The sequence below is a fragment of the Panthera onca genome, chromosome B3 (genome assembly GCF_046562875.1).
Source record: "Panthera onca isolate mPanOnc1 chromosome B3, mPanOnc1 haplotype 2, whole genome shotgun sequence".
Classification (NCBI taxonomy): Eukaryota; Metazoa; Chordata; class Mammalia; order Carnivora; family Felidae; genus Panthera; species Panthera onca.
In genome coordinates this window covers 80,049,820-80,074,661 of record NC_138344.1, presented here as the reverse complement: position 1 = coordinate 80,074,661, position 24,842 = coordinate 80,049,820, and the positions used below count along the sequence as shown (strand labels likewise).

The 24,842-nt window shown below is 36.5% G+C and overlaps 1 long non-coding RNA gene across 2 annotated transcripts in view; it reads right to left on the bottom strand.

Moving 5' to 3' along the window:
• The window catches only part of LOC132669510 (uncharacterized), an 86,325-nt gene that overhangs the window by 43,552 nt on the left and 17,931 nt on the right, over nucleotides 1-24,842 (bottom strand). For both annotated transcript variants that reach the window (XR_009606132.3, XR_009606133.2), the window contains exon 3: nucleotides 8,619-8,737. This is a non-coding gene — a long non-coding RNA (uncharacterized LOC132669510). The remainder of the gene's footprint in view (nucleotides 1-8,618; nucleotides 8,738-24,842) is intronic.

Here is a 24,842-nt window from a genome sequence, read left to right as displayed (position 1 = left end):
GAAAAGGAAGAGTAAAACTATCTGTATTCACAGATGACATGACGATCTATGTTGAAAATACTATGGAATTGACAAAAAAGTTACTAGAACTAATAAGTAAGTTTAGAACAGTTGCAGAATACAAGGTCAATATACAAAAACCAATTGTATTTCTATATACTAGTAGTAAACAATTAAATTAAAATAATTTAAATTAAATTGAAATTGAAATTAAAATAGTACCATTAGGGTGCCTGGATGCCTCAGTCAGTTAAGTGTCCAACTTTGGCTCAAGTCGTGATCTTGCAGCTCGTGAGTTCGAGCCCCCAGTTGGGCTCTGTACTGACAGCTTGGAGCCTGGAGCCTGCTTCAGCTTCCGTGTCTCCCTCTCTCTCTGCCCCTCCTGCTTTCACTCTGTCCTAGTCTCACTCTCAAAAAATAAAACATTAAAAAAAATCCAAAACATTCATCATAGCATCAAAGATATTAAATGCTTAGGGATAAATTTGCCAAAATTTGTATAAGACATGTACAGTGAAAACTACAAAACACTGTTGAGAGAAACTAAAGAAAGCCTAAATCAATAGATAGGTTTACTGTATTCATGGATCATAAGGCTCAACATTATTAAGATGTCATCTATTCCCAAGTTGATCCATATATTCAACGGAATCAGAATTAAAATCCCAGCATTCTTTTGACAAGCTGATTCTAAAATTTTATAGAAATGCAAAGAACCTAAATTAATCACAAATACACACACATGCACACACACCATGAAAAAGAAAGTTTGACTACTAACATCATCTGATTTCAAGATTTGTTATTATAAAGCTACAATAATCAAGACAGGATGGTATAGGTACAAAGATATACATATAATTCAATGGAATAGAATAGAGATTCCATAGATAGACCTAAATAGGTTTGGTCAAATAATTTTTGACAAATATACTAAGAAAATTCACTGGAGAAAGGATGATATTCTCAACAAATGGTGCTAGAACAGGATAGCTTATGCAAAACAGTGAACCTCTACCATGATCTCATTCTATATACACAAATTAACTCAAAATGGGTCATAGATCTAAGATATAAGAGCCAAAATTATAAAATTCCTAGATGAAAACATTGGAAAAAATGTTAGTTAACTTGGATTTGGCAAAGATTTCATAAACACTACACAAAAACCATAAACTACAAAAGAAAAACTAGAACTTTTACTCTTTGAATGACTATGCTAGGAAAATGAAAATCCAAGCCACAGAATGGGAGAAAATATTTGCAAAACATTTTTCTGCCAAAGAACTTATACTAAGAATATACAAAGAAAAGTTACAACTTAATTATATTAAGACAAATAGCTCAATTAAAAATGGCAAAATATTTGAACAGACACTTCATCAAAGAAGATATAGAAATGGCAGTTAAACACACAAATATATGCTCAACATCACTAATCAATTTGGAAATGTAAATTAAAACTATAATAAGCACCCAGTTAAATGGCTTAAATTAATAATACTGACCATGTCAGCTGTTAATGAGAATCTGGAGTTACTGGAACTCTTATAGACTGCTTATGCTAACGTAAACTTGTGTAGTGATTATGGAAAACAATTTGGCAACTTATCAAAAAGTAGGATATACATATATTACTTACCCAGACATTCTACTTCTATGTATTTACCCACAAGAAATGAAAGCGTACATCTGCACAATGACTTGCACATAAATATCCATAGGAGCTTTATTTGTAAAGGCCCAAATTGGAAACAACCCAAATATACAACAACAATGACTGGATAAATGTATTATGCTATATCCATACAATGGAATACTATAGAGAAATAAAAAGGAATGAACTATTGATACATAAAATCCCATGGATTAATCTCAAAATTACTATGTTGAGTGAAAGAATCCAGATAAAAAAGAATAACTATAATTCCATTTGTATAAAATTCTGGAAAATGAAAACTAAAGCAAAAGAAAATAGATTCATGATTTCCTGGCACAGAGAAATATGAGGGAGGCGGAATGAATTACACAGGGTATAGAGAAAGTTTTAGGGGCTAGAGATACGTTCATGATCTTTTTATGGTAATGGTTTTATAGGTGTATACATATGTCAAAATGTATCAAATTATATACCTCTACTATATGCAGTTTACTGCACTATCGATTTACAACTTACTAAAGCTGAAAAAATTACAAAAACCAAAGGAAAAAATAAAGAAATTCTAAAAGAAGAATAATTCAACTTTTTGTTAAAGATGAGAGCTGAGATGATGTTTGCATTCATGATTTCATACTTGTAAAGCACTGGGAACAGCCAAACTTAAAAAGCATTTAATACACATGCTTACCATTCTTATTATTAAAAAAAAGCCTCAGGCACTTTAATTTAGAAATGAGCAACAAAATAGAATAGCTTCCATTTTGTTCGCTTGTGTCAAAGGTGTCCTGCTTTAGGGGACATCAGTGGTTGTCAGGGTAAACTCCTGACAAAGAAGTGGCAGGGTGATGGTGCAATGGCAATCTTTTTAACTTTAGACCTTTTAGCCTCAAGTCTGTTTTTCTAGTCTTCCCTGGCAAGTAACCTAATGTCTTTTAATATATTAATTACTGGCTTAACATAGTAAGAGTGGATTCTAATAACTGCAGCCAAACACCCCCATTAAAACCCCTCAGAAAAAAAATTGCAAAAATGAGACATCTTTTTTTTTTTTTTTTTTTTTTTTTTTTTTTAGAAACATTGGAATTTGCTTTTACTCTTTTGTTTTAGGGAGAGAGGGAATCTTTTTTTTTGGGGAGGGGGAGGGGAAAGAGAGGGAGTCTTTACTTAGCTAAACATTTAATCAACAGGCTTAAAGACATTTGTATAGTCTGTACCTCCCCCTACTTAATTTTTTTTCATTGTTACTTTACATAGAAATCTGTATTTGGATTAAAATAGAGGCATGTGGGTTGGGTATTCACTGGATTTTTCATGAAAAGATTTTGGGTTCTCAAAGTGTAGTGATTTTGGGAGTAGTGGAGAGGTGGTAAGGATGGATGAACTTAAATGTAAATGATATTAATGAGAACATAAATAACATAAATTATGACACATCTTGATTTTATTGTTTGTTTAAGATAATGTCAGATGTGACTGGTCTATTGAACATCACATACCAATTTTAGGCAAATGAGTTTTCACTTGATTGGGAAGTTTTGCTTAAAGAGGTAACCTGATTTTCATACTCAATTTTCATTTTAAGGATGATGCCTTTGGGCAACAGATACCCTTAGTGGAGGTTAGAGCTATGTGTACTGACACAGAATAGTATTTGTGACAAGTCTTTAAAGCAAAGGAGTAAGACAGAGTAATGTGGATAGTATAACGCCACCTGTATGTTATTTGTATATATATATATGATATTACATTATTTATTTATTAGAGAAATTGAATCAGAGAGCGTTTGGACTTTGGCACACTAAGCACAGTGGAATGCTGGGGTGAGATACTCACTGAAAGCACAGAGTCTGGATAAAAGTTTTTTATAATAGAAAGGGAGAAGACCTACACAGCCTCTTCTGTTGCTAAGCTCCAGTAATATTGGCTGCCAGGTGTATATATGCCTGGCAGAATATAAGAGACCAGTTCCTAAGAAAAGATCTGTGAATATTGATATTTGGGGGTCTCCTCAAGAAAAGTCTGGATTTCTGAATAATCACTCTGAGTTAGCTTTTTATTGTTTCACTCTAAAATATCTCTAGACATGTTGCTGTCCAGTTTTCTCAACACTTGAAGAGACTGTCCTTTTCTCATCGGATATTATTTCCTGCTGTGTCAAAGATTAACTCATCATATAGTTGTGGGTTTATTTCTGGATTTTCTATTCTGTTCCATAGGCCTCTGTGCCTATTTTTGTGCCAGTACCATCATTACAGCTTTGTGGTATAACTTGAAGTCCAGAATTGTGATGCCGCCAGCTTTGCTTTTCTTTTTCAAGGTTGCTTTGGCTATTCAGGGTCTTTTGTGGTTTCGTACAAATTTTAGGATTGTTTCTTCTAGCTCTATAAAAAATGCTATTCGTAGTTTAATAGGGATTGCATTAAATGTGTAGATTGCTTTGAGTAGTATAGACATTTTAACAATATTTGTTGTTCTAATCCATGAGCATGGAATGTCTTTCCATTTCTTTGTGTCCTCTTCATTTTCTTTCATCAGTGCTTTATAGTTTCAAAGTACAGGTCTTTCACTTCTTTGGTTAGGTTTATTCCTAGGTATTTTTATGGTTTTGGTGCAAATATAAATGGGATTAATTCCTTGGTTTCTCTTTCTGCTGCTTCATTATTGGTGTATAGAAATGCAACAGATTTCTGTACATAAACAGACATTTCTCCAAAGAAGACGTACAGATGGCTAACAGACACATGAAAAGATGCTCATCATCCCTTACCATCAGGGAAATGCAAATCAAAACTACAATGAGATATCATCTCACATCTGCCAGAATTGCTAAAATCAACAACACAGGTATTGGTGAGGATGTGGAAAAGAAGGAACACTCATGCACTACTGCTGGAATGCAAATTGGCACAGCCACTCTGGAAAACAGCATGGAGGTTCCTCAAAAAGTTAAAAATAGAACGACCCTATGATCCAGTAATTGCAGTAGTAGGTATTTACCTAAAGAATACAAAAACACTAATTCAAAGGGATGCATGTACCCCTATGTTTATAGCAGCATTATTTATAATAGCCAAGATATGAAAGCAGACCAAGTGTCCATCAACTGATGAATGGATAAAGAATATGTGGTATCTACATCATCTATATCTATATATCTATCTATATATCTATCTATATCTGTATCATCTATATCTATTTATACATACAATGGAATATTATTCAGCCATAAAAAGAATGAAATCTTGCCATTTGCAATAACATGGATGGATCTGGAGTGTATAATGATATGTGAAATAAGCCAGCCAGAGAAAGACAAATGCCATATGATTCCACCCATATGTGGAATTTAAGAAACAAAACAAATGAAGAACAACAAAGAGAGAGAGAGAGAAATAAAAAAAACCCAGACTGTTAACTATAGAGAACAAGCAGATGGTTAGCAGAGGAGACCTGGGTAGCGGAATGGTAAAATGGGTGAATGGGATTAAAGTACACTTATCTTGATGAGCACTGAGTAATATATGGAACTGTTGAATCACTATATTGTACACCTGAAGCTAACATATAACACTGTATGTTAACTACACTGGAATTAAAATTAAATTAAAAAAATTAAATAAAAAAAGTATGATAAATATTCCTCCCTAATGATAAGAAAGACAATCATCTTGAGACCATGAGGTCTCAAACAAGTTTGAGAAAAAAGCCAACATACAGAGGATGGAGTAACAGAGAGAAGGAAAAAACCTGAAAAATCATTGACAATGCTGGTCTGTGAACCAAACCAAGAATTGCCCCCTACCCCTGAATCTCCTCTTATATGAGATCATTAAAGCTTTTCATTATGGAGGCTATGTTTCGGGTTTTCTTTCTTTCTTTCTTTCTTTCTTTCTTTCTTTCTTTCTTTCCTTCTTTCTTTTTCTTTTCCAGTAGAAAGCATCAGGACTAATACACTAGGATTTGGAGTTTCAAAGACCTAACCCCTGAAATACTCAGGGCATAAAGTTTATGCTAACAGATTTAGAAGCAACAGTCAAAGCCAGCTTGATAACAGCTGTTTCTGGGAGGCAGATTGAGAGAGAGAGAGAGAGAGAGAGAGAGTAAGAAAAAGCTAAGAAATTGGTATTTCCTGGGATGAGGTCCTACTCAGTGCTCAACCCCTGTCCTAATCTCAGGATGGAAAAGGAACAAGAGAAATTCCTGAGAATTTCTCTCATGTCTCCTGAGAGAAGAAAGTAGTTGAGAGAAATCAGGTCGGTTTGTTGTCTGGATCAGGAAGGTGCAGACATTTGAATGTACACTAAATGGAGACCAGGCAGGAATGGGGAATCACAGAGATGCAGCCTGGGCAACTTGGGACCAGACATGTCCCATGCCCTACCTCCACCAGCATCAGTACTTTATAACCTGCCTGGAATCTATACACAACTCTTTAGGGAGTAGGGGAATGGGTAAAAAACCTGATTGATTAACTTTAGTTTCTCACAAAATGAGAGCTAAAAATAGAAACTTTATAAAAATAATAGTGTCCAGACCTGAGATTATGTTTTGACATATATACTCATTACTTAATTAATTTCTGATAATAATGATATAATACCTGTTTTCACACTTAAGAAGCTCACAGTCTAATAAGCAAGACAAGCAAATAAATAGTTAACTCTGATATATGAAGTGTTTGATAGGTAAATATTGAAGATGATATAATAGCACAGAGCTGGAGTGGGGAGTACAGCTTGAGCTCTGTTTTGAAGGACAAAAAACAGTTAACTACAGGTGCTATGGGGAAATGGTGAGTTCTGTTTTGGCCTTGTTTCATCTGAGGGATGACTTTCATTTGTTTAAGATCAAGGAAACTTGGACATGTCTGTATATTAAGAGGAATGAGGCAGCAGAGAAGTAGAGAATGAGGAGAATGGCTACAAATGATGGTCTGAGAGCCCTGGGGAGGGAGAAAAGAGACACAGATCACAGGCCCAGAACTTTGCTTTTGCCAGATAGGAATAGTGAAAATACATACGCACACAGGAAGAGGTGAATAAAGTTAAGAGTGTTCATGCTTGGGGCACCTGGTTGGCTCAGTCAATTAAGCATCTGACTTTGGCTAAGGTCATGATCTCCCATTGGATCCCAGTGTTGGGCTCCCTGCTGTCAGCATGGGGTCTGCTTCAGATCCTCTGCCTCCCTCTCCCTCTGCCTCTCCCCTACTCACACTGTCTTTCAAAAAACTAAATAAACATAAAAAAAAGAGTGTTCATGGTTGATGCCTTTTATTTTATGTGAGAAGTAGAAGTTAAGGGTCATTTTTTTGAGGGCAAGAGAGACAGATTAAGGATTTAAGGAGGGGAGTTACATGGCCAGATTTGTATTTTAAAACACTCTGGCAGAGATTCAAAGAATGAATTAAAGAGAGAAGATCAGAAAACACTGAAGCTGAGAGATCCATTAAGAGATTATTAGAATCATTTGGGGGAAAAATCATGAAGACCTGAATTAAGACTGACAAAAGGGAATAAAAGGAATGGTCTCCATAGATATTTATAGGCCAAGTTATTCTTTTTTTTATTTAAAAAAAATTTTTTTTAACGTTTTATTTATTTTTGAGACAGGGAGAGACAGAGCATGAACAGGGGAGGGTCAGAGAGAGGGAGACACAGAATCTGAAACAGGCTCCAGGCTCTGAGCTGTCAGCACAGAGCCCAACACGGGGCTCAAGCTCACGGACCGCGAGATCATGACCTGAGCTGAAGTCGGCCGCTTAACCAACTGAGCCACCCAGGCGCCCCTAGGCCAAGTTATTCTAAAAAGTGCCTGTTTATACACAAGCAGTGAAAGAGAGAGAGGAAAGGAGGGTGATACCCAGGTCTAAACATTTGGGTTATTTGAAACCTCAGCAGGAAGGAGAGGTTTATGGGAGAAGATAATGAGCTTAACTTTGAACACTGGAATAAAAAGATATTGATAAAGTTGTGGATTTAGACAGAAATTGATGTAGATATAGAAGGCAGTTGGATCTGTGGATCTGTACTTTAAGAGGGATGGTCTGACCCAGAGAGAGAAAGTGAGGAGAAATGTGTTCCATGAGAGTGGTGGTTAAAGCAATGGGTGAAAATGAGATCAACTTGTATGAGTATGTGAAGAAGAGATTTTATGTCTTTCTTTTTAGTCCATTCCTGTAGTTCACCAATTTGATAATCCTACACTGTCTTCAGTGATTCCTAAATGTGTATCCTACATTTGCACTTTGAGTTAACATTATTTTCTCTCATTTAGTGTTCACAGTAGTCAGGGAAGCCCTGAAAAGCCCACAAAGGCCATGGAACTAAGATCTACTATAAACATGACATGGTTTATTATTATGAATTCATTAGTGATAGTTGTACAGTGAAGGCTTTAAGACTACCAAATAAGTATCTATCTCTTTAGTAGCAGAAGCCTACTATGTTAAGAATGAACATCCCCTTTTGTCAATTCTGACACTAGTTATAGCATAGTGGACAAACTTATGCAATTCCTTGTTACCAATTTTAATACTCTCATTATGAATAGAGTACAACGTTTCAGTTTGTGCTTTAAAATCATCTTACATACGGAGATACATATACATGTGAAATTACCAAAAATGCCTTTAACCCATTTTAATGCATATATTACAGTGCACAAAATGAATGTATTTCCATTTTTCTCTACAGAAAGGCAAACAGTCTTTTTCTTGTAGTATCTCATAAATGACCTTAGTACTGACCCAAATATAACCTACTAATTACCCTCTGTGTACCTTCCAGGCCCTGATTAGTTGTATTTAGCATTTGTGTGAGACTGTGATTCTACTCTGGAAATCTTCCTTATAGCTTGTAATTCCCGGTGGAAAAAAAAATTGCTGTGACCTATACAGTTGGAGAAAAGAAAACACAGCTACACTCTTCCAAAAGCAGAACAAAGCAATGAAATAACATACCTTTCACAAGGGACTTGGTGTTATCTGAAACCCTATAATCCACATCCCATTCTGCTTCTTCAATAGGTTGGATGATTTCAGTGGGCGGGTTGGAGAACTAATCAATTTTGAAACAGCATCTGCAAAAATAGATAATGTTCATCTAAAGGGCAACCTAGTCATAAAGCCCCACTGGGATGAGTAAATAAACACACGTCTTTGTATAAGGGGGATCCCCTAGATGGAACTGCAATGCAGTATTGGCAATGTGGTATTCCATCAATACCATCAAAGGAATTTATCAAGCACCAACATTAGGATGAACTATGTGATTAAACTGACATGGTTCTTGAACTCCTAGACTTTATAATGTATTCTAACTTCTGCACCCATAATGGAACACTTAAAAACCTAGATCTCACTGGCTCCTAATCTTTTCTCCCCAATTTCTTTTCTCCTATGTGTCCTATGCTAGTGAAGGAATCCAAGGCATCCAAGATTCCTCTCTGTCACTTCCTGTAGCCAATTCATCTTTAAGGCTTATTGGTTCAACCTCCTAATTATGTTTTGAACCATTCATTTCCCCTCTCCTTTATCTCTATAGCCATTGGCCTCTTTACTATAACTACTGCAATATCAGTTGTCCTGAATCCTCTTCTCCCATCTATTCCCACACTGCCACTGGAGTGATCCAACTTTCAAATCTTGGTATATCACTCATCTGTTCAAAACTCCACAAATGTCTCTATTCATTTACCATCTACTTTCTTGATATTCCTACTATTTTAAGTCTCAATTCAAATATGACTTTTAAAGGATTCTCAGAGTTAGTCACTATTCATTTAGTCAATATTTATTAAGCACAAACTTCATGTCATACATGGGGCTAGCATTGGAAATAGAGCAGGGACATAATCCTGGCATCACAAAGTTTACAGTGGTAGGAAAGACAATGAAATAACATGAAGTATGATGAGTATGGTGAGGAACTAATTTGGGTACACATAATAAGAAGAGAGGGGCGCCTGGGTGGCTCCGTAGGTTAAGCATCTGACTTTTGATTTCTGCTTAGGTCATGATCTTGTGGTTTGTGGGTTTGAGCCCCACATTGGGCTCTGCAATGATAGAGCCTGCTTGGGATTCTCTCTCTTTCTGTCTCTCTGCCCCTCCCCACCTCTCTAAAAAATAAATAACTAAACTTAAAAAAAAATAAGATAGAGCTCTAGGGATCCCTGATATTTATGGTGTAGAGGAAGTTCTTCAAAGAACTGGCCAATAAGGTGAGAGAGAATGTGTTGCCTTGCAAAGCCAAAGAAAGAAAGTATTTTAAAAAGAAAGAATGATTAAGGATATCAAATTCTGACGAGGTCTAGCATATAAGGACTGAAGATTGCCTTGGAATTTAGCAGGGACACTTGAAAGCAACTTTGGGGGAGTGGTGGCTGCAAGAGCTACCCTAGAATGAGTTGAGGAATAAGAAGTAAAGAAATGGAAACAGCAAATGTCAAAATTTGGCTGTGATGGAGAGAGGAAATTTGGTTAAATGGGAGGGAATTGAGGGTTGAAGAAGACATCCCTGAAAAGTTCCATGTAATTTGTGAGTATCTCATAATAGAAACAATTATCATCTTATATAATATTGCTTAGTTTTCTATTCCAACACTAAAAAGCAAGACATGCATCCTTCTATCTTTATAGCTCCAGCTCCTGGCACAGGTGCAGGTACAAATAAGCACTCTAAATATTGGTTTAATAGCTGATTATCTAAATGAGTGATTTGCTTTAACCCAAATATGAGATTCATTCTTCAATTATCATCTTCTCTGACTTGTCTCCACATTTCTGTCAACTTCCCTTCCTGACTTGTAGTCACAAGAGTCCCACAAGCTTCAGGCCTTGGACCCCTGTTCTCTCCTGTGTATGCTCCTTCTCTAGGAGCTCAACTCATATGGTTTCAGCAGCTGAATCCCAAATCTATCCCTCAACCCTATAATTTTACCTTTCTAGCTACTTCAGGGTCCTTGATGCTTGACTGCTTTACCAGTGCCTGGAACTTACCACATATGCAACTGTACTCATTACTATTCCCCCCTTTAAGTCAGCCAATATATTTTTCCAATTTTACGAAGACTTTTTACCTATAGAGATATTTGAACGTTGTTATGTTATGAATGCTGTGTTCCAATCCTTACTTGTTCAGATGTGCTTATACATGGCTAGATCCAAGTATAGACATTCCATCCTCAAAAAGGGCAGTCTTCTACTACCCCAAAATAATATGGGCATTATTAATAATGTTCCATCAACACTGTATACTAGATGTTTGCTTGACAAATTACAACTCTAAATTCCTGGCCCAGTGTTTCACCTGTGGAGTAGACAAGCTGTTGACATGGTTATCTACTATGAAATAATCCACCAATAGCAACATTAGATAATTTATAGCTTTTATTTACTTTTCCTAGTCTTTAAACTGAACTGGTTAAAGTCTTAGAGTCATGGGCTAAAACTAAACAGTCTTAACATATAGATACCTTGCCTGCATCATAATATTTCTGCAAAAATTTAGATAGAGAAAATTTCTCTGAACAAAGCAGTTAAAATATTCATTGGGAATATTTGCTTCTTATTCATGTGATGCCACTTTTATTGTTTTTTAAAATTTACATCCAAGTTAGTTAACATATAGTGTAATAATGATTTCAGCAATAGATTTTAATGATTCATCAGTTACATATAACACCCAGTGCTCATCCCAACAAGTCTCCTCTTTAATGCCCCTTGCCCATTTATCCCATCCCCTTACCCAAAACCCCTCCAGCAACCCTCAGTTTATTCTCTTTAAGAGTCTCTTATGTCTTTTCTCCCTCCCTGTTTTTATATTATTTTTGCTTCCCTTCCCTTATGTTCATCTGTGTTGTATGTTAAATTCCACATATGAGTGAAGCCATATGATACTTGTCTTTCTCTTACTAATTTCACTTAGCATAATATCCTCTAGTTCCATCCACATTGTTGCAAATAGCAAGATTTCATTCTTTTTGATTTCCAAGTAATATTCCATTGTATATCTGTATATACCACATCTTTATCCATTCATCTGTCGATGGACCTTTGGGCTCTTTCCATACTTTGGCTATTGTTGATAGTGATACTATAAACATTGGGGTGCATGTGTCTCTTTGAATCAGCATTTTTGTATCCTTTGGATAAATATCTAATAGTACAATTGCTGGGTTGTAGGTAGTTCTATTTTTAAGTTTTTGAGGAACCTCCATACTGTTTTCCAGAGTGGCTGCACCAGTTTGCATTCCCACCAGCAGTGCAAAAGGGTTCCTCTTTCTTTGTATCCTTGCCACAATCTGTTGTTGCCTGAGTTGTTAATGTTAGCCATTTTGACAGGTGTGAGGTGATATCTCATTGTGGTTTTGATTTATATTTCCCTGACGATGAGTGATGTTGAGCATTTTTTCATGTGTCTGTTAGCCATCTGGATGTCTTCTTTGGAAGAGTGTCTATTCATGTCTTTTGCCCATTTCTTCACTGGATTATTTGTTTTTTGGGTGTGGAGTTTGGTGAGTTCTTTACAGATTTTGGATACTAACCCTTTATATGATATGCCATTTGCAAATATCTTCTCCCATTCTGCCAGTTGCCTTTTAGTTTTGCCGATTGTTTCCTTCACTGTGCAGAAGGTTTTTATCTTGATGAGGTCTTTTTATCTTGGTAAGTTTATTTTTGCTTTTGTTTCTCTTGCCTCTGGAGACATGTTGAGTAAGAAGTTCTGTGGCTGAGGTTAAAGAGGTTGTTGCTTATTTTCTCCTCTAGGATTTTGATGGTTTCCTGTCTTATGTTTAGGTCTTTCATCCAATTTGAGTTTATTTTTGTGTATGGTGTAAGAAAGTGGTCCAGGTTCATCCTTCAGCATGTCACTTGTCCAGTTTTCCCAACACCATTTGCTGAAGAGATTGTCTTTATTCCATTGCATATTCTTTCCTGCTTTGTCAAAGGTTAGTTGGCCATATGTTTGTGGTTCCATTTCTGGGTTCTCTATTCTGTTCCATTGATCTGAGTGTCTGTTTTTGTGCCAGTACCATATTGTCTTGATGATTACAGCTTTGTAATATAGCTTGAAGTCCAGAATTGTGATGCCAGGTTTGGTTTTCTTTTTCAGGATTGCTTTGGCTATTCAGGGTTTTTTTGGTACCATACAATTTTTAGAATTATTTGTTCTAGTTCTGTGAAGAATGCTTGTGTTACTTTGATAGGGATTGCATTGAATATGTAGATTGCTTTGGGTAGTATAGACATTTTAACACTGTTCTTTGAATCTATGAGCATGGAATGTTTTTCCATTTTTTGGTGTCTTCTTCAATTTCTTTCATAAGCCTTCTATAGTTTTCAGTGTATAGATTTTTCACCTCTTTGGTTAGGTTTATTCCTAGGTATTTTATGGGTTTTGGTGCAGTTGTAAATGGGATCAATTCCTTGATTTCTCTTTATGCTGCTTTATTATTGGTGTATAGAAATGCAACAGATTTCTGTGCATTGATTTTATATCCTGAAACTTTGCTGAATTCATGGATCAGTTCTAGCAGGTTTTTGGTGGAGTCTTTTGGATTTTCCATGTGGAGTATCATGTCGTCTGCGCATAGAGTATCATGTCATCTGTGAAAGTCAAAGTTTGACTTCTTCTTTATTTGGATGCCTTTTATTTCTTTTCCTGTGGTTGATTTCAAGCTTCATAGCATTGTGGTCTGAAAGTATGCATGGTATAATTTCAATTCTTGTAAACTTATGAAGGGCTGTTTTGTGACCCAGTATATGATCTATCTTGGAGAATGTTCCATGTGCACTCGAGAAGAAAGTATATTCTGTTGCTTTGGGATGCAGAGTTCTAAATATATCTGTCAAGTCCATCTGATCCAATGTATCATTCAGGGCCCTTGTTTCTTTATTGACTGTGTGTCTAGATGATCTATCCATTTCTGTAAGTGGGGTGTTAAAGTCCCCTGCAATGACCACATTCTTATCAATGAGGTTGCTTATGTTTATGAGTAATTGTTTTATATATCTGGGGGCTCGGGTATTTGGCGCATAGACATTTATAATAGTTAGCTCTTCCTGGTGGATAGACCCTGTGATTATTATATAATGCCCTTCTTCATCTCTTGTTACAGCCTTTAATTTAAAGTCTAGTTTGTCTGATATAAGTATGGCTACTCCAGCTTTCTTTTGGCTTCCAGGAGCATGATAAATAGTTCTCCATCCCCTCACTCTCAATCTAAAGGTGTCCTCAGATCTAAAATGAGTCTCTTGTAGACAGCAAATAGATGGGTCTTGTTTTTTATCCATTCTGATACCCTATGTCTTTTAGTTGTGGATGCCTTTTATTTCTTTATGTTGTCTGATTTCTGAGGCTAGGATTTCCAATACTATGTTGAATAACAGTGAATGTGAAAGCACTTTTTAATGAGCCAGGCATATTGCCTCTATATTAGATAACATAAAGACAAGCAATGTTTCATATATAGATCATATAATTTTTATCAGGATTATCTAAGGTTATCTAGAATCCATCATTTTATTTTATTTTAGCTAAATGTTATCTGAAAGAGGAATTTAATAATTATCCTAAAACTTAAGATATTCTTTTTTTTTTTTTTTTTTTTTGAGAGAGAGAGAGAGAGAGAGAGCGCACACACAGGCATGAGCAGGGCAGAGCGGTAGAGGAGAGAGAGAATCCCACTGGGCTTGACCCCAAGACCCTGGGTCATGAACTGAGCTGAAAACAAGAGTCCGATGCTCAACCAGCTCAGTCATCTAGGCAACCCTCATAAAACTTAAGATATTCTTTCAAAAGTTTCCTCATTTACTGTGGTTATGTATAGTTTGCAGATAATTCATATTTAGACAGAAAATAATCATTGTTCAATGGGGGGTTTATTGACATACAGTTTAAGTTTACATGTATTAAAATTTTTCAGCCTACTCTGACAAATTTAGAAATAAATTCTTCTGTGCTGGTTAAGTCTTCTGGGACCAAGATAGAGTTTGAAACACAAGAAATATGCCAGTGAAAGATAAAAGGGACCTGGGCATAGGCCAAGTTTAAATGTACTATATAAAAGACAGAGGACATGCCAGTTATCCAGATCAAAGAATTTGGAGAGAAGGAGCCAGTAAAGATTATGCAGAGGCTAAAGCCACCCCTTGGCAGCCATTGACTTAGGCACAGAGTGGTTGTTCAATTAATACTAGCTCATTTGAAACTTAGTTGACCAACAGCAGAGTTAAACATATGCAAGGTTACATGTAGTCTCTTCTGCATCATAAAGCACTTTTGAGCACTCTCAATTTAAAGAAGGCAATCTGAGGCACAATTCTTGGATGGAGCCAGGAACAGAGCCCAGAGCGCTTGCCCTCCAGTTGGTGATCCTAACCCAGTGCATTTATTCTCCTCCCTATCCCCCTGCTCTAAGCTTGATATGTGTTGAATACACTCAGTAGTTCTCAACATGTTTTTTCCTTACAGTTCTTTATTAGCAACATTCATTTAGGTTTTGGACTCTTGTCAAATGTAATGTGAATGGAGTCCAGATGCCTTTTCTGAACTCAACAGAACAAGAGGAGAGTCACAGAGCCCATCTTGCCACAATCAAAACTAGTGCTTACAACAACACCCACTGTTGGTGACAGGCTGTGTGGAGCAGGGCCAGTGCTGATCTAGCAGTATATGCCAGCTCAATGAGTCAGAAAAATGTTTTAGATGTGCCAGGTTGTTCAGAAATCCCCATCAGTTCCTGGGCAGAATAATTGCTGTGTTCCCCAAGAGCAAGGAATTGAGATGAGACGAAGCAACATCCCTAGGATGGCGTATGTCATTTACATCTCTTGCTGGCAACAGAGGACTACTGTTTTTAAAAGGGTACCACAGACTTTCATGAAGGGTTGCAAAGGCTGGGGTCGCTAGCAGCAATTCAAATGTACAAAGATAGAGGAAGAAACAATTGTGGGTAAGATTTCAAGGCAGACAAAAGGATTAACAGCAAAAGGATTCAGGGTGTAGGGGGACGGATGATTATCATTTGCTGTGGGTTTAGCAACACTGACATGTTTTTATGAATATTTACAGGAACATTTGGAAGCTGTGTCTTTTGCCCACACAGCCTCCACCCCCAGCCCTCTTGGTAGGAACTGCACCATATTTAATGAGGCCGGGGGTGGGAGGGGGAACCAGGTCCTCGTTGCCTTCAGGTTGCCATCACTGTGCCTAGTTGCCAAGACTGCTGTGGGCAAATGGAAGCGAAGAAAAGTTCAAAGAAGAGAAGCCAGGCTTGGATTTCTCTGCTTGTAATGGGAAGCCTGGTGATTAAAGTGAATGAGAAGTGAAAGAAATGGTAGTAAAAAGACACGGAAGGGATGAAGGGAGAGTCTCAAAAGATCCATTTTGATGCCAATGTTCTTGCCTTCTTCAGTAAAGAAGCTTATCAGCATCTCTCCATAAGTTAAATGAATCATTAACAAAATCACACCAGTTCTCAATTTTGACAAATCTGCCTCCTATCCCTCCTGACTCCTGCAGTCTGGCATTAGTTCACTTCATTCTACTACAATCTCCACCAGAGGAGATTTCTTTCCACCCTGATTTCCCAAATTTCTATCCCTTTCAGTATTTCTCTAAGTATGTATTTAGGTAGAAGAGAACAGCAGTCAAGAGCACAGACTTTGAAACTACACTGCCTGCATTCTAATCTGAGGCCTAGCAACCTGGGAAAGTTGCCTGGTCTCTTTAAAGTTCAATTTCTTTATCTGTAAAGTGGAGTTGATGATAGATAAGGTTCACCTTCAGTGACAAAGCAAGGAAAACACTTGGAACATAGTAAGAATTCAATAAATGTTAGTGTTATTATTACAGACTATCTTCAACTTCCATACAACAGTCATCTAGCATATGACTCATGCTTTCATACATCATACATTGATACTCCTAAAATGCTGAATATCAAACATCAGCTGACTCACTATGTTGTCTAGTTAATCAGGACAGTTGACTACCAGCTAGTAAGAGAGGACAGGAAGTTGCAATGTATAGACACCTGTGGCAGTATTAACCCCTGAGCTGATGCAAAGCAAACTTTCTGGCAGATCTATGTTGTCTCTTCCAGTCAGATGCCATAATTAGTCAACTAGAAAATCATGATTGTGTTTCTTTTCTAATAAAGTTATTGTTTTCTGTAGCATTAATATTCACATTGTTCTGAAATTTCAGGATAATGTGCTTTCATGTGAGTTTTTTTGTTGTTATTCATTTTGCTGTTTTCCACCTTTAGACTTACTTCAATTTGGAAAAATTTCTTGTTTTTTGCAATTCTACTCTACTATTTTCTCTGTTCTTTTTTTTTTATTTAATTTTTAAAATGTTTTATGTATTTTTGAGAGACAGAGACAGTGTGTAAGCGGGAGAGGGGCAGAGAGAGAGACACACAGAATCCAAAGTAGGCAGGCTCTGAGGTGTCAGCAAGAGCCCTACACAGGGCTCAAACCCACGAGCTGTGAGATCATGACCCAAGCCGAAGTCAGAAGCTTACCCAACTGAGCCACCCAGGCATCCCTGTTCTTTCTTTTTGAACTTAGATACAGACCTCTTGGATCAGGCCTCTAATTTTTTTTCATTTATTTCCTATTACACATTTCTTTGTCATTTTATTTTCTGGGAGATTTACTTTCTGGGGTATTTTATTATTTTTGGTACAACTGTAAACAGGACTGTTTTCTTCATTTCTCTTTCTGCTGCTTCATTATTAATGTATAGAAATTCAATGGATTTCTGTACATTGATTTTGTATTCTGTGACTTTACTGAATTCATTTATCAGTTCTAGTAGTTTTTTGGTGGAGTTTTTCAAATTTTCTGTTTATAGTATCATGACATCTGTAAATAGTGAAAGCTTTACTTCTTTCTTACCAATATGGATGCCTTTTAAATCTTTTTTGTTGTCTAATTATTGTGGCTAGGACTTCCAGTACTATGTTGAATAACAGTGATGAGAGTGGACATCCTTGTCTTGTTCCTGGCTTTAGGGGAAAAGCTCTTAGTTTTTCCTCATTTATTATGATATTAGCTGTAGGTTTTCATATAAGGCCTTTATTATGTTGAGGTATATTCCTTTTAAGTCTACTTTGTTGAGGTGTTTTGTTTTTTTTTTAATCATGAATGGATGTTGTGCTTTGTCAAATGCTTTGGCAAATGATCACATAGTTTTTATTCTTTCTCTGAATGATGTGTTGTATTATGTTGATTGATTTGCAAGTACTGAATCACCCTTGCAACCCAGAAATAAATACTACTTGATAGTGAATGATTTTTTCAATGTATTGTTGGATTTGGTTTGCCAATATTTTTTTGAGGATTTTTGCATCTATGTTCACCAGAGATATTGGCCTGTAGTTCTTTTTTTGTGGTGTCTTTATCTGGTTTTGGTATCAGGGTAATGCTGGCCTCATAGAATGAATTTGGAAGTTTTCTTTCCTCTTCTATTTTTTGGAAAAGTTTGAGAAGAATAAGTATTAATCCTTCTTTAAATGTTTGGTAGAGTTTCCCTGTGATGCTGTCTGGTCCTGGATCTTGGTTTATTGGGAATTTTTTGATTACTGATTCAATTTCATTACTGGTAATTTGTTCAAATTTTCTATTTCTACCAGTTTCAGTTTTTGTAGGGTATATGTTTGTAGGACTTTGTCCAATTTGTTGGCATATAATTTTTCATAATTTTCTCTTACTATCATTTGTATTTCTGTTGTGTCAGTTGCTATTTCTTCTCTTTCATTTCTGATTTTGAGTCCTCTCTCTCTCTTTTTTTGATGAGCCTGGCTAGAGCTTTATCAATTTTGTTTATCTTTTGAAAGAACCAGCTTCTGGTTTTATTGATCTGTTCTATTGTTTTTCAGTTTCTATATCATTTATTTATGCTCTAATGTTTATTATTATTTCCTTCCTTCTGCTGGTTTTAGGTTTTGTTCATTCCTATTTTCTAGCCTTCTTAGATTAAAATGTCAGCTTTTTTGAGATTTTTCTTGTTTCTTGAAGTAAGCCTGTATTGCTGTAAACTTCTCTCTTAGAACTGCTTTTGCTGCATCCCAAAGATTTTTGGACCATTGTGTTTTTATTTTCATTTGTTTCCATGCAATTTTTGATTTCTTCCCTGATTTCTTGTTGATGCATTCATTGTTTAGTAGCATATTATTTAGCCTCCATGTATTTGTGCTCTTCCAGATTTTTTCTTGTCATTGATTTGTAGTTTCATAATGTTGTGGTCAGAAAGGATGCATGATATGATTTTGATCCTTTTGAATTTGTTGAGACTTCTTTCGTGGTCTAATAATGTGATACTTTCTGAAGCATGTTCTGTGTGTACTTGAAAAGAATGTGTATTTCACTGTCTTAGAATGGAATGTTCTGAATATATCTGTTGAATCCATCTTGTCCAGTGTGTCATTCAAAAACCACTGTTTTCTTATTGATTTTCTGTTTGGATGATCTGTCCATTGATGTAAGTAGGGTGTTAAAGCCCCTACTATTATTGCATTACCATCAATTGGTTTCTTTATGTTTGTTATTAACTGGTTTATGTATTTGGGTACTTTTAGCTTGGGTGCATAAACATTTACAATTGTTAGATCTTCTTGTTGGATTGTCCCCTTTATATAGTGTCCTTCTTTGTCTCTTGTTATGGTCTTTGTTTTAAAGTCTATTTTGTCCAATATAAGTATTGCTACCCAGCTTTCTTTAAACATCCATTTGCATTATAAATGTTTCTCCATCCCCTTACTTTCAATCTACCTGCGTTCCTAGGTCTGAAATTAGTCTTTTGTAGGCAGTATACAGATGGGTCTTGTTTTTTAATCTATTCTGTTGCCCTATGTCTTTTGATTGAAATGTCTAATCTATTTACATTCAAAGTAATTACTGATAGGTATGTATTTATTGACATTTTGTTACTCATATTGTGGTTATTTTTGTAGTTCTTCTCTGAGCCTTTATGCTTTTACTCTCTCATAGTTTGCTGGCTTTATTTAGTGATATATTGGGTTCCTTTTTCTTTATTTTTTGCATATCTATTACTGGTTTTTGATTTGTGGTTACCATTAGGTTTGGATATAACATCTTATGCACATAGCAGTCTATAGTAAATTGATAGTCATTTAAGTTTGAACCCATTCTTTATTCCTCTCACCTCAACCCCATATTTAGGGTATATTGTGTGATATTTTGTATCCTTTTACTTTGTGAATCCCTTGACTGATTTTTATAGATATATTTATTTTTACTGCTTTGCTTACTCCTATTTATGGTCTTTTATTTCCACTCAGAGTTCCCTTTAACATTTCTTGGAAGGCTGGTTTAGTGGTCATAAACTCCTTTAGCTTTTATTTGTCTGAGAAACTTTTTATCTCTCCTTCTATTCTGAATGATAGCCTTGCTAAATAGAATATTATTACCTGTAGATATTTTCCTTTATACTGTGAATAGATCATTCCAGTCCCTTTTGGCCTACAAAGTTTCTGCTGAAAATCTGTTAATAGACTTATGGGGTTTCCCTTGTATGTAACTGTCTTCTTTTCTCATGCTGCTTTAAAATTCTTTATTACTACTTTTTGCCATTTCAATTAATATGTGTATTGGTGTGGATCTTGTTGGCTTGATTTTGTTTAGGGATCTCTATTCTTCCTAGATCTGGATATCTGTTTCCTTCTGCAGATTAGGGAAATTTTCAGCTATTATTTCTTCTTCTGCCTCCTTTTACTTGTCTTCTTCTTCTGGGATCCCTATAATGCTGATGGTCACTGACTTCCCTAAGTCTATTCATATCTTGTATAATGTTTTTTCACCTGCCCAGCTTGATTACTTTCCATTACTGGTCTTGGGGTCACTATATTCCATATAGTATATTTTTTAAATTTCATTTATTGTGTTCTTCATCTGTGATTGGTTCTTTTTTATCTTTTTGTTAAGGATTTCACTGATGTCCTCCACTCTTTTCTCAAGTCCAGGGAGTAGTTTTATAATCATTACTTTAAATTCTCCATTAGGCATATTACTATATCCTTTTTACTGAGTCTCTTGCTGTGGTTTTGTCCTGTTCTTTCATTTGGGACATATTCCTTTGTCTTTTCATTTTGTCTCTCTGTGTCTGTTTCTCTGTGTTAAGAAAGTCAGCTATGTCTCCGGCTCTTAAAAGCAATGGCCTTATGAAGAAGAGGTCCTGTAGTGCCCTGCAGTGTGGTATACCATGTTCCTCAGAAGCTGGTAATTCAAGGGGTGTCTCCTATGTGTGTTGCATGCATAGGTCATCGTCCTGATCAAATTTTCGTTCAGTCCAGCTGCATGCAGAGGCTCTCTTTGCCTGTTGTGGCAAAGTGTTAGGTCTCCAGATGGGGTGGAGCATGCAATTTTAACAAGGTGTGACTCAGGCTTCAGCAGTGTCAGCTGCCCCCCCACCACCATGAGGACTGAGGCTTCACAAAGCATGCAGGTCAGGAGACAAGGTGTTGGCAAGGTTTGCACAGGTCTTCTGGGGGAGGAGGCCCACAGCACTGGGACTGAGGCAAAAGTGACTGGAAAGAGTGGATCCACCAAAGTGTGAGGGGGTGAGGCTTGATGTAGAAAGTTAGATAGTGAATGCTGGCGTAGAGGTGGCTCCTGCAAGTTGGCCATGTGTTTATGCTAGGAGATGGGGAAGGGAGATGGTGCCAGCCAGTTCCTTTGTTCCTGGAGAAGTTCCTCAGCAGTTCCTGCCACTCCATGATGTGCTCCAAAATGAGTCAACTCCTCTCCCTTCCGTATGTCCCAGGTATTTTTCAAACTGCTGCTTCTAGGCTTTATCTCCTCAAACTGTTGTGTTGTCTCTTTAAGGGTGGCGACTCTGCTTCCTCTCACCCTCTGGGCTCTTCCAGATCTGAGTCCACTGACTTCTAAAATCTCAGGCTTTAAGTCCTGTTGGTTGTAAGAACTCACGAAATTCAGCCCCTCTCACTTTCAAAGCAAAATGTTATAGGGGGTTCATCTTCCCCATGTGGATTCTCCAGTTTTATAATCTATTTCTCTCCCTTCTCCATGCCCCTGGATCTCCCACTCCCCGCCCCAAGTCTCTGCCCTTCTTACCCACTCTATTTTTAGTTGTGGAGTTTGTTCTGAAAGTCTTTGGGTCATTTTCTGGGTTATTTATGCTGATGTGTTATCTAGTTGTATCCATGGGACAAGGTGAGCTTAGGGTCCTCTTACTGTCATTTTCCCAACTTTGCCCTCAATCTCATATTACACTTTTAGAATAAGAAAATAAGATACTGGAAGACCAAGTCATTTATGGTGTGGTATGTAAACTGTTTCCAACTCTAGCAAACAGGGAAATTAAATGATCAGGGCAATTTCAATATAATAAATGACAGTAGCATAAAAAATATTTCTATATTTGTCCTAAATTTGGAAGTTATGTATGAATGACATTATTTAGTTGGCTTAAATAAAACATCTCTGCAAAATACACATATTAATCACATGCTATATATATATTGGTAATACATAATAGTCAACAAAATCATCAAAGAAAAATTAAAAATAAGGGTAAGAACTTGTCCAATATATAATCCCAAAGCTTAATGCACTAGAAACTCATGCTTCTGTGTAAAAGTTCAAATGTCGTATTTTAGCTAAGATGATACTACACTGGTTTTCTGGTGAAACCTTTTTCTGCACCTTCTGCATCACCCTACTTTGGTTATGATAAACTCAACCCCACTTTAGCTCACTACAAAGCATTTTATTTACATTTTTTTATATCTCTTAGACTCATCTTTACCTCTCTGATTATAAACTTATAGGTTGCCAGGCCAGGTCCTATAGCATCCAAGAATCAAAGCGTCTGTCTTCATAATCATGTCGAATCCCTGGATAGCTGTATATTTTACTCCAGAAGGAGGAGATTGTTTATATCTGGCTCTCATCCTTCCTTAGTTTGCATTATAACCAGAAAATTATGTATTCTTGAGTTGAACCAGCTCACAAAATAACAAATGAGTAATGATACTTGGCTCTTGTTTTCCTTTTTTAATTTTAAAGGACATAATGTGTGTTATCTCAGAGAATGTCAGTTTGCTGATTCAAATTTGGCCATGTGGTTGAATCCAGCTGCCCTTTATAACTCTACTTTTTATATATTTGAAATTTCTTTCACATTCCAAATAGCATAAGTGAATGCATTTTCAAGGCCAAAATTGGCATTCCTCTTGGATTTTTGTTGAGAACTATTCCACTCAGAATGAACTTCTTTAGGCCATGACCTTTTTCTTCCCATACTCCACAGCCTTAAAATCTGAGGCATATGGGATCTCTACATATTACCTGCCAAGGAGATTGTCTAGCTAAAAATGAATTCAAATGCGTGTATTTTTATAAAGTTTCAAAAATGAGCTTTCATTTATTGGATTTCTACAGCACCTTTCTCCAAAGACTCAATGTGTCTTAAACACGCTACAATATACTTTAAACAGGTGTTTCCAAATTTGGCATTATATGTGAGAAATACTGCTAAAATTATGAATTCTAACTGTAAATTACTGAAGGAATGAAAGGAAGTTTTAGCAGCATTTAAAAATTATGTATATATATATATATATATATATATATATATATTTTTTTTTTTTTTTTTCCAGGCTTGTTAGCTCTGTCAGAACCTCTTTCCATGAGAATTTCAGGGTTAGCTTTGAAACAGTGAATGTTACCTATAAATACAGGCACTTGACTGTTTTGCAGTTTTCTTGTTTGCAAAGGATCTGATGTTTCCCTTGATTTCTAGAAATACAACAACAGCTATTTTTGTCCAAAAGTCAAGCGACAGACCCAACAGTTCTTGGATGTTTATTAGGTCGGACTTATAGGGGTTCCCAATTCTTTTGCAGTTAATATGCTATTTCTTTTATTTTTGCTGTCAGTGGTGAAGCAAGATTGAGCACAAGGGAGTTGTCATCAATAAGCTCTTATTCCCTCAACAGCAGAGGGAAAAGAGCATGAGGGTGAGGGAGGCAATTACTATCCTTCTCTTCTTAGATGAGGAAATAAACACATTATAATCTTTAAGTTAGAGGTAATTCAGAAAGTCAGAGTCAGGCAATGCCTTCCAATTTAGAGACATTTTCTCTTTCTTTGCCACTCCTTCTTCAAACTACAACAATAATAAAAGAAACCCCATAATCAAAGAACCAACTCCGACCTCCCCATCCTAGAAATCCCAAATTGTGGGCTTCAGTTGCATTCTGCCCTGTTCTTTTCTTTCTTCTCTTTTTTACTCAGGTGGATTGCTTTCAGCTGGGGCAGTCTTCATTCCACATGAGCTTTGAAATCATATCCCTGGATCTGTATAGAACGGCAGTGGTTCAAAGTATTAGTAGCAGCCTTCCATAGTAATGCTGCCATTAGATCATTATGACTATTCTAAGGTTCTGCCTGTGAGCATGGCATGAATTTTATATTTGGAAATAAAATCCTCCCGGGATACCACAAAGCTGCACGCCAGCTTTGCCCCTTCTTGAAGGCCATTAGGATTGGCTGCCCTGCCTTGGTCTTGTGTTTCGCAGGAATAAGTCCTGCCGTGTTTGTTTCACATAAGAACCCCTTCAATTTGTTTATAATGATCTGAATGATATTATTAGGTGAACAAAGCCACTCAATGGTGACATTTATTAACCAGTCATATCATCTGTGTTTAAATCTCATATTACATTTCAGGGAAATAGTGTGAACCTAACTCCAGCATAACTTTTCTTTGGGGACCATTGCTTTGTATTGAGTTTGAAATAAAATAGAAGAACATAGAGAGCAGGTTTTATTTCCAGGAGAGCATTTCACTTAAGAGGTTTACACTGAGCCAGATTATGTATAGAGGCCCACAGAAATGTAGATGTTGGAAATTTTCAACCTAGTGCTGGCTATAGGTCTTTCTGGATGAGTTAGGGAGTATGGTTCATTTTTAAAGGGGGGTATGGGAATTGGAATGAACAGTGCCATTAAAGTAGAATAGAGGTATAAGGAAATGAATGGAAGAAAATCATGTCTATAAAAATGAACTCTTTGTACATGAGCTTGGAGAGTGATGGGTTTCTTATAATTCCTCCATGGGGATGAGTGTGCATGTATGGGATAATGCCCACTGTCTGGGAAGAAGGTATGCAGATATCACAGACTATGGTA